The sequence below is a fragment of the Pseudopipra pipra genome, chromosome 5 (assembly GCF_036250125.1).
Source record: "Pseudopipra pipra isolate bDixPip1 chromosome 5, bDixPip1.hap1, whole genome shotgun sequence".
Classification (NCBI taxonomy): Eukaryota; Metazoa; Chordata; class Aves; order Passeriformes; family Pipridae; genus Pseudopipra; species Pseudopipra pipra.
Window position 1 is genome coordinate 4,459,435 of NC_087553.1, and position 9,553 is coordinate 4,468,987.

Sequence of the window (9,553 nt, forward strand, 5' to 3'; positions counted from 1 at the left end):
CGATGGAGCGAGGTGCAGCCACGCCAGACCAAGTATTAGAGATGGTGAGAGAGGAGACAAAAGCAGTAAGAAAGGTGAGACCTCCAATCATGTGGCCCTGGACTCAGGAAGGATTGTTGCAGGAACATCCTTCATTATCCTCTCAGTACAAATGGACACTACTCACCTTCCTATAAATGTGTTATCTCTGCTCTGATACCTAAGAGGGCACGACCATGTCAGGAGTACACAGGCATAGGGAGGGTGAGCTTGATGATGCTTTTCCACCTGGGAAGACTGTGAAAGCCTCAGGACCCTCCACTTGCCTAGAAGTCTCTTTTGCACCCTGAGGAGGTGTAGCACTTCCACTGGAATGCTCTTACTCTTACCATTATCATAATTCAATCTTTCTTCACATCATCATAAATGTTTTGTAGAGGAAAGGCCATTTTAGACGTAACCTAATTGAACACTATGTTTCCTGTATTGTGATGAGTGCTCTGGAGGTGAACTGGAGAAGGGGTTGGGATTAAGGGTCTCCATCTGCCAAGCCCCCAAACCTTCATCTACCCTTTCAGATGGGTGAACCAGGGCTCTCCCAGCCCCACCACTCGCAGGCAGCACTCTGGTGGTTGCCCCATGTACTCCCTGCGTGTGCCTGACAGTCACGTGAGTCTTCACCTGTTCCCTGCTCATCCCTCAGCACATTCCCTAGGGAATATGCTGTCATTGCCACCGCTGGGGTTGGGATATCCAACAGCCCTGCTGGAGCCACGTTCCTCTCTTGCACTGTGCATTTTGCCAGCAGAGAAAGTCACAGCCAGAGACCCTGGGCTGCTGCCCAGCAGGGCTCATCTCCTTTTCCTGGGGACCTGGGAGAGAAGCATTCTTCCCAGGCAGATGAAGAGGGACAGGAGAGAAGCCAGAGAGGCAGAGGAGACACGTGTTCCCGGAGGAAGCTGCAAGCAGTCCAGAGACCTGAGGACAGTACGGGAAGATATGAAAGACGCAGCAGGAAAGAAGCCCTGGAGCTCCCAAAAGCCCAGCATTTGGTGTGCAGCAGAGCATGTGATTGCAACTGGGGAGGGGAGGACTGCACTGAGAGCTGACCAGGAACAGCCCCTGCCCATATGAGAGTCCCAGAGTGCCAAAAATATCTTAGTCTAAAGAGATTAGAATGTTTGCTAAAGAAGATGAGTTATGAGATAGACCAAACTCCTCTCTCTCAACAGTTGTAAATTCAAAATTAAGGGACTTTAATCGAGGAAGTGTGGAAAAAATAGAAGAAATAAGAACCCTTTATTAAAAGATATATATATGTTGGAAAAAACAGTAACACAACACACAAAAACAAGACAGTAGTCCTAGAAAAAAAGGTCTGACTGAATACTTCTCTGTCCTTTAGCGCAGTCCTAATCGTGGCCTGCAGGGGGCCATGTTGGATCGCTAAAGGTACAGGGCCTGCAGTTCTCTGTCGTTGCCTGCAGGGGACCCTGTTGGATGGTAGAAGATGTAGGGCCTGCAGTACCCTGTTGTGGCCTGCAGGGGGCGCTGTTGAATCGCTGAAGGCGCAGGGCCTGCAGTACCCTCTCGTGGTCGGCAGGGGGCGCTGTTGGGCTCTGGCGGTCACCGCGTCGGGAGAGGAGTCGTGGGGGTGGGTGGTCTCGGGTCGAGGGAGGAACCAAAAAGAAGATAGGGGACCTTTCCCCTGCCCCATGGAAGGAAGGGGTAAGGAAAAGCAGTTCACCCCCCAACAGGACTCACTGTAGTTCTCAGTTGATGGTGCCCCAAAAAGCTCCTCCATTTCTCCCAGCGAGCACAGAGACTCTCTGATGAAACACACAGAAGGTCCGGGTTGGCAACAAACTCGCAGGCAAGTTGAAGCCAGCAGTCAGGGCTGACCAGGAAGGAAACCAAACAAAAAGGCTTCCAGGCATTCTCTCCAAATCCCCCAAACACAGACAATGTCTCCGTCCACGAAAGAGAATCCAGTCATCAGAATCTCTCCCCTCTGAACTGAGTGAGTTCAGAGGGAAGAAAGCCAATGCTCAGAATGCCACCAGCTGAGGGAGGCTCAGGGGCTGCTGCTTGGTGAGGGTGACACCCAAAGAGAGCAGTCCAGGCACTGAAAGAATATTTTATTTCTCTGCCCTCCTGATTCCTTTGCTCCCCAAGAGAGTCGTTTCTGGCAGTTCTGCTCTGTAGTTACAGGGAGGTGATTTCTGACCCTCTCAGCAAACAGGCAGGTTGGTCTCAGCATGAACTTCGCCTATGTCGTCCTCACTTTCTGCCTGGGCCACCTCCGCTGTATAGCCCGGCTTTTCATCCACGCATCCTTCTTCTTCCTCCCAGAAAACACTCAAGAGCCTTTTCAGGTCCCTTGGAGAAATACCACTGAATAGAGAAAAATCATAGCAAATGTCCTACTTGCTGTCTTACATGTGTTCCGTCCAGACGATCTTACTTCTGTAAGGAAATGAGGAGAGAAAAAAGAGAAATCTCAGACCCCATTCTCTGTCTCTGCTCTTCCCTTCAACCTCTCTCCCTCTTCCTCTCCCTCTGTCTTCTCATGTACCTGCTGCCACCACAAGATATCTCGACTGTCTCTGCATTCCCACATTTCTCCTTTTCTAAAGAAAATCGACAGATCCTTTCAAAGCTGCCCCAAGCCTATCAAGCTCTCCTCTCACTAACTTTAATAATGCGTCCCATTCTGCCTCCAGGCTGCCTCTGGCATGACTTTCAGTTTTTCCCAGGCTGGCAACACATTCAGGGCTCCCTGTATGCCGGATCAGCATTGTGTGTTCTCAGGGCGTGAGGAACTAGGGGATTGAGGAACGCTCAGAACTTACAGAGGTGACAGAGATGGGAAAGACAATGAAACTTTTTGCTGTGCCTCTGAGTGCCTCTGAGTGTGGTGAGGGTGACACCCAATAAGAGCAGTTCAGGCACTGAAAGAGCAGTTCATTTCTCTGCCCTCCTGATTCCTTTGATCCCCCGAGAGTCGTTTCTGGCAGCTCTGTTCTCTAGGGACAGGGAGGTGATTTCTGACCCTCTCAGCAAACAGGCAGGTTGGTCTCAGCATGAACTTCGGCTATGTGGTCCTCACTTTCTGCCTGGGCCACCTCCTCTCTGTATCTGGGCTTTTCATCAATGCCTCCTTCTTCCTCCCAGAAAACACTCAAGAGCCTTTTCAGGTCCCTTGGAGAAATACCACTGAATAGAGAAAAATGGTTGCATATCTTGTACTTCCTGTCTTATATGTTTTCACTCCAGACGATCTAACTACTTGAAGGAAATGAGAGAAAGAAGAGAAATCTCAGACCCCATTCTCTGTCTCTACTCTTCCCTTCAAACTCTCCCCTTCTCCCTCTCCCTCTGTCTTCTTATGCACCTGTGTATCCAGGCTACAGGCGTGGCAGCAGGAGCCCCAGGAGATAGTGCCACAGCTGTCATGAACTGTCTGTTTCTGAGTGTCTGTGAGTTTCTGTGTCTGTGTGTCTCTCTGTTTGTGCAAGACACTAGTGTCTGAAAACCTTTGTGTGACCGAGCGGTGAGCCCCTGTCAGGTCACCACTGACTCTTGGCCAACTGGCCATCCACCAGCACCCCAGAGGCCATTTTCCAGCACTGCCATTCAGCATGTCATTCCCAATCTCTCCGTACATTCGGGGTTGCCCCATCCTGGTGACAGAATCCGGTACTTCCCCTTGTTGAACTTCCTCTCGTTGATGATTGCCCAAACCTCTGACTTGATGTCTCTCTGCAGGGCCTCCCTCTTCCATGAACCCTAGAGTGTCATAATGGCCCCTTGATTCCATGGATATCTGCAGTGTTCAGTGTTCCATGTGTTACATGAGGCCCCATGTTGTCACAATGGCACTGAAATGAGAGAGGATCTCCTTTCTAAATGACTTAGTAAATCAGAAGTTTTTTCTTAGAGAAAATCCTGATCAACAAAGGGATTTGCTTTCTTGGCATCATCTTTTCTTTTAAGACTACAATTAGTTTTGGGAATGCAGATGATACATGGAAACTGAGAGTGTATCGTATACCCATCTTCAAGAAATTAGCTTACATGCCTCAGAAATCTTCTTTAATAAGAGATTGTTCTGTTTAAGAAGAAAGTTAATTAAAAACTGTTTAAGCAAATGGGAAGTTCTAAGACACATCTTAGCTGGTCCTAAACCTTTAGTTTAGGGATTAGAGGTCGGATAGATCAATCAGAGATGCTAAGAGGCCTGACAAGTGAGAAGACCACATTGCGAAAATGACTGCCCCTCCCAGAAGAAATCACGCTAGATGGCAGTCTTGCTCCACGAATAAAATCCAAGATGCTACCTCCAACCCTCCCAGGACCCCTCCAGTGTTCTTGGAAATGCACTGGTGTGATCTGGATCTGTGAGCAGCCCTGAACTCCCACAGCACTCATCCAACGGCAGGAAGACCCTGCCTGGCTCCTCCTGGGGTTCTCGCCACCACCGATCCAGTATGGGTCACTGGAATGGGGAGCAGGGCGGTGGGATCAGTAAGGACCAGTTAAGGGGGTTGGGGGCACTTCAGCATCTCCATAAAGATTAGACTAATACAGACCAGTACAGACCAGTACAGACCAGTATAGACCAGTATAAACCAGTATAAACCAGTACGGGTCAGTGGAATGGGGAATGGGGCGGTGGGACCAGTAAGGATCTAAGGGGGTTGGGGGCACTTCACCATCTCCATCAAGGTCAGACCAGTACAGACCAGTACGGACCAGTATAGACCGGTATAGACCAGTATAGACCAGTATAAACCAGTACAGGTCACTGGAATGGGGAATGGGGTGGTGGGACCAGTAAGGACCAGTTAAGGCTGTTGGAGGTACTTCAACCTCTCCGTCAAGGTCAGACCAGTACAGACCAGTATAAACCAGTATGGACCAGTATAGACCAGTATAAACCAGGATAGAACAGTACAGACCAGTATAAACCAGTATGGACCAGTATGGGTCGGTATAGTTAAGTATGAGTCACTGGAACGGGGAATGGGGCGGTGGGACCAGTAAGGACCAGTTAAATGGGTTGGGGGCACTTCAGCATCTCCATCAAGGTCAGGCCAGTACAAACCAGTATAGACCAGTATAGACCAGTATGGGCCGGTATAGACCAGTATAAACCAGTATGGACCAGTACGGGTGACTGGAATGGGGAATAGGGCGGTGGGACCAGTAAGGACCTGTTAAGGGGGTTGGGGGCACTTCAGCATCTCCATCAAGGTCAGACCAGTACAGACAAGTATAAACCAGTATGGACCAGGATAGACCAGTATAAACCAGGATAGACAATTATAAACCAGTACAGGTCACTGGACCGTGGAATGGGGTGGTGGGACCAGTAAGGACCAGTTAAGGCAGAACTCAGCTGGGACTTACTGGTTTGGGGGTGGGCGTGTCCCCTCTTTAGGTGGGCGTGGTCTCTCCCTGGTGGGTGTGTCCCCTCCCAGGGTGGTCGTGTCCCCTCTTTGGGTGGGCGTGTTCTCTCCAAGTGGGCGTGGCCTCACTGTGGGCATGTCTTTTGCCTCCTCTCCCCCTCCCTGAACTGGGAGCTCAGCTGGGACTTACTGGGTTTTGGGTGGGTGTGTACCCTCTCAAGGAAGGACCCACCTTCAGTCCCTCCCCCCACCTTTAAGGACCCCCCCAAGGCCCCTCCCCCCCTCCTGCCCCACCCCCACTCTCAGGGTCGCTCCGGCCCCTCCCCCAGCTTCGGAGACCCTCAGGTCCTCTCCCCCACCCTCGGAGTTTTCTCCTGCCCCTCCCCCCACTCAGGGAACCTCCTACCCCTCCCCCACCCTCGGGCTCCCTCCCTGCCCCTCCCCCAACCTCAGGGACCCTGCTGCCCCTCTCCCACCCTCAGGGTCCCTACCTGCCCCTGCCCAACCCTCAGGGCCCTTCCCCCACACTCAGAGACTCTGCTGCCCCTACCCCACCCTCAGGGAACTTCCTGCTCTTCTCCCACCCTCGGGGTCCTTTCCTGCCCCTTCCCCACCTTCAGGGACCCTCCTTTTCCTCCCCCACCCTCAGGGGCCCTCCTGCCCCTCCCCAGCATTCGGGGTCCCCTCCTGCCCCTCCCCCACCTTCAGGGACCCTCAGGGCCCCTCCCCCACCCTCAGAAATCCCTCCTTCCCCTCCCCAAATCTCAGGGTGCCCTCCTGCCCCTCCCCCACCCTCAGGGTCCCCTCCTGCCCCTCCCCCACCCTCGGGGTCCCTCCTGCCCTTCCCCCATGCTCAAGGCCTTTCTCCCACCCCCAAAAACCCTTCTCCCCGGCCCCTCCCCCACCCTCTGAGCTCTTACTGGGCTCTTACTGGTGTTATGGGAGGGTCCCTGAGCTGTTAGTGGTGTTACTGGGAGTGTCTCTTAGCTCTCTCTGGTGTTACTGGGAGGGTCCCTGAGCTGTTAGTGGTGTTACTGGGAGGGTCCGTGAGCTCTTAGTGGTGTTACTGGTGTTACTGGGAGGGGCCCTGGGCTCTTACTGGTGTTACTGGGAGGTATTTTTTTCCCATTTTTTCCCATTTTCCCCGATTTTCCCCAGAATTTCCCATGTTTTCCCCCATTTTTTCCCATTTTCCCAGAATTTTCACATTTTTCTTAGATTTTCCCAGATTTTTCCCCATTTTTCCCCATTTTCCCAGATTTTTCCCAAAATTTCTTGCATTTTTCCCCATTTTTCCTAATTTTTCTTGATTTTTACCAATTTGTTCCCATTTTCCCAGATTTTTCCCCATTTTTTCCCATTTTTTACAGGTTTTTAATCATTTCTCCGCATTTTCCCAGATTTTTCCTCATTTTTCCAATAATTTCCCACATTTTTCCCTATTTCCCCCATTTTCCTGCATTTTCCTCTTTTTTCCACATTTTCCAGATTTTTTCCCATTTTTCCACATTTTCCCAGGTTTTTTTTTATTTTTCCTCCCTTTTCCCATATTTTTCCGCATTTTTCTCCGTTTTCCCAGATTTTTCTGCATTTTCCCAGGTTTTTCTAGGTTTTTCCCAGATGTTTCCCTGTTTTTCCCCTATTTTTCCAGATTTTCCCCCATTTTCCCCAGAATTTCCCCGATTTTTTCCCAATTTTTCCAAATTTTCCCAGATTTTTTTCCCATTTCCCCCCATTTTCCCCGATTTTTCCCACATTTTCCCAGATTCCCCCCAATTTTCCCCATTTTGCCAGATTTTTTCCCCATTTTTCCACGTTTTCCCACTTTTTTCCCCATTTTCCCAGATTTTCCATATATTTTTCCCACATTTTCCCAGATTTTCCCCATGTTTCTCCAGTTTCCCAGATTTTCCCCCACTTTTTCCCCCATTTTCCCCCATTTTTTCCATATTTTCCAAGAATTTTTCCCATTTTCCCCCATTTCCCCACATTTTTCGCAGAATTTCCCACATTTTAGCCCATTTCCCGCCATTTTCCCAGATTTTTTCCCTTTTCCCCCCACTTTCCCTGATTTTCCCATATTTTTCTCCAGATTTTCCCAGATTTTGCCTCATTTCTCCCAGAATTTCCCCATTTTCCTGGATTTTTCCCCATTTCCCCCCACATTTTTCCCACATTTTTCCCCATTTTTTCCCCATTTTTCCCAGATTTTCCTGGATTTTTTTCCCCATTTTTCCCTCATTTTTTCCACATTTTCCCAGATTTTTTCCTCATTTAACTCCATTTTCCCACATTTTTCCCAATTTTCCCTTATTTTTTCCACATTTTCCCTCATTTTTTTCCTGGATTTTCCAGGATTTCCCACATTTCTTTCCCCATTTCCCCAGATTTTTTCACATTTTTCCCCATTTCCCACATTTTTCCCCATTTTCCCATATTTTTTCCCCATTTTTCCCAGAATTTCCTGCATTTTTCCTCATTTTTCCTGATTTTTCCAATTTTTCCTCATTTTTCCCATTTTTTTCCCATTATTCCCCGTTTTCCCAGATTCTTCCCCATTTTTCCCCATTTTTTCCTAAATATTCCCAGATTTTTCCTCATTTTTTCCAAAATATTCCCAGATTTTTCACCGTTTCCCCACATTTTCCCTCTTTTTTTTCCATTTTTCCTGGAAATTTCCTTTTTTTCCCCTTTTATTCCCATTTTTTCCCCATTTTCCCAATTTTTTTCCCATTTTTCCCCACATTTTCCCAGATTTTCCTCATTTTCCCCAAATAATCCCAGATTTTTCCAGATTTTTCCCTATTTTTTCCAATTTCCCCCCAATTTTCCTGGATATTTTCCCTTATTTTCCCCTTTTATTCCCATTTTTCCCCATTTTCCCAGAGTTTTTCCAGGTTTTCCCCATTTTCCCAGATTTTTTCCATTTTCCCAGATTTTTTCCCCATTTTCCTTTGAATTTCCTGCATTTTTCCCCATTTTTCCTGATTTTTCCAATTTTCCCTCATTTCCCCAATTTTTTTCCCATTTTTCCCCATTTTCCCTGATTTTTCCCCATTTTTCCACATTTTTTCCTAAATATTCCCAGATTTTTCCTCATTTTTTCCCAAATATTCCCAGATTTTTCCCCATTTTCCCCCTTCCCCCTCCATTTTCCTGAATTTTTCTCCTTTTTTTTCCACATTTTCTCACATTTCCCCCCATTTTTTCCCAATTTTCCTGGATTTTTCCCATTTTTTCCGCATTTTCCCACATTTTTCTCCAGATTTTCCCAGATTTTTTCCCACTCTGTGACCCTTTCCCCACCCCCTGACCCCTCCCCCACTCTGTGACCCCTCCCCCACTTTATGGCCTTTCCCCCACCCCTGACCCCTCCCCCACTTTATGGCCCCACCTCCACGTTAAGGCCCCTCCCCCACTCTTTTGACCCCTCTCCCACTCTGTGACCTTTCCCCCACTCTATGGGGCCCCCCCCCCGTGGCCCCTCCCCCACTCCATGACCCCTCCCCCACTTTATGGCCCCTCCCCCACTCTGTTACCTCTCCCTCACCGACAGCTTCTCCCTGCAGAGGTGTGGGCAACTACCCAGGCAGGATGAGACCTGAACCCAGCAGGCGGCAAAGTCCCTGCCCTGGCACGAAGAACCCCGGAGCACAGGGACCCTGCTCTGCAGGACAGCCCCGGGCATCCCTGGCTGCACCCCCACCTTCCTACCCCGCAGCCAGCCCTGGGACATGCGCTGTCCCTCTGACGGTGCTGCAGGGAAGGCTTGCCCTGGAGAACATCCTCCTCCTGTGCAACAGGGAAACTGGGAGAGTCCTGACAGATGCGCGAGGCTGTGGGATGTGGTAGCTTTAGGAGATTCCTCCAGGAACACAAGCGACATTGCCCTGCACCTGTAGACTCACTCTGCAGAGGAGTGTGAAGTTGTGTCCCCAAGGGAAGTCTCAGCTGAACACCTCCCATCTTTCCGCTGCCTTTAACCTCCCTCGGCCTTGCTTCTCTTCTCTCGTGCCTACAGGCAGTGCCCTCGGCCCTGCTGGGCTGTGCAGGGGAGCTGCTCCTGGGCAGAACTGTCTCTCTGCAGTGCTGCCTGCTTGCCAGGAGCTCCCTGTGTGCCGGGAGCCCGGCCCAGCTGAGCAGCACAGCAAGAGCCAAAGGCA

General features: G+C 49.7%; 1 long non-coding RNA gene across 1 annotated transcript; it reads left to right on the forward strand.

Annotated features, from left to right (window-relative positions):
* Positions 1–4,677: 4,677 nt before the first annotated feature.
* On the forward strand, positions 4,678–5,668 carry LOC135415263 (uncharacterized). Its single transcript, XR_010431031.1, has 3 exons — positions 4,678–5,154; positions 5,321–5,466; positions 5,505–5,668. It is a non-coding gene; the product is annotated as an uncharacterized LOC135415263 (long non-coding RNA).
* Positions 5,669–9,553: the final 3,885 nt, after the last annotated feature.